General features: G+C 59.6%; 1 protein-coding gene and 1 long non-coding RNA gene across 8 annotated transcripts in view; one reads left to right on the forward strand and one right to left on the reverse strand.

Annotated features, from left to right (window-relative positions):
- LOC138158129 (uncharacterized) overlaps positions 1–965 on the reverse strand; it is a 16321-nt gene that overhangs the window by 15099 nt on the left and 257 nt on the right. The window lies entirely within an intron of this gene.
- FOXP1 (forkhead box P1) overlaps positions 1–965 on the forward strand; it is a 689298-nt gene that overhangs the window by 1926 nt on the left and 686407 nt on the right. The window lies entirely within an intron of this gene.

A 965-nucleotide genomic window follows, 5' to 3' on the forward strand; every position in this document is an offset into this window, starting at 1 on the left:
CTCTCTCTCTCTCTCTCTCTCTCTCTCTCTCTGTCTCTCTGTCTCTCGTCTCTGTCTCTCGTCTCTGTGTCTGTGTCTGTGTCTGTGTCTGTCGATCCCTCTGGGCCGACACTTGTCTAGCAGCACCCGCAGCAGGCGGACGCTCACGGCGTTGCCCTGCCTGGCCGCTTCTCTCCGGGCTGGCCTGCCCGTCCGCCCCCGCTGCCAGCCTGCCTGCCGGCCGGCCTTAACTGCTAAAGTGGCTGCTGAAGTTGCTGCTGCTGCTGCTGCGGCCGCCGCCGCCTCTGAGGCTGCCCGGGCGGCCTGGGGTCATTAGTCTGCTTAAACTCCCAGACGCGGAGCCTGCCTCCCCCCTCCTCTTCTTCCTCCTCCTCCTCCTCCACCTCCCCCCCTTCCTTTCTCCCCCCGCAGACTTCCCCCAGTCCTTACACACTCTCTCGCGCGCACACATATGCACACACATACTCTCACACAGACACACCGCCAACAAACAGCGGAAACTTTGATATACACACGTATATATTTGGGGGCATTTATCGAGTGTCGAAGGCCCCCCTGCCCACCTGTTGTGGTCTACGCCTTCATCACCTACCCCGAGGCTGTCGGGGAGCAGGGACTCGGAGTGCCTATAGAAGCCAAATCACAGTCTCCCCCTAGCCTCCCCCCCACCTTTGCTGTCTAAACCCTCCTCCCCCCCCCCCCCCCCCTCCTTTTTCCCACCCCCCCCCCCCTTTTTTTGTTGTTGTTGTGGTCGCAACTTTGTGAGAGCAGGGCCGAGGGAAGGGAGACTTTTCTGAGAGTCCCTGCCTGGGTCTGTTTCCAGATCCCGATTCCTTATTCCAGGGAGTTGCGAGGCGTCTGTCTCCCACTCTTTCTGGGGCTTACTCCTACACACACACACACACACACACACTCATTCACACAATCTCGGACATTCTTCCATTATTTCTCCCCTTCTTCCCCCC

Source organism: Petaurus breviceps, unplaced genomic scaffold, assembly GCF_028583685.1.
Source record: "Petaurus breviceps papuanus isolate PSGF00001 unplaced genomic scaffold, PetGlider_PUasm1.0 174, whole genome shotgun sequence".
NCBI classification, from domain to species: Eukaryota; Metazoa; Chordata; class Mammalia; order Diprotodontia; family Petauridae; genus Petaurus; species Petaurus breviceps.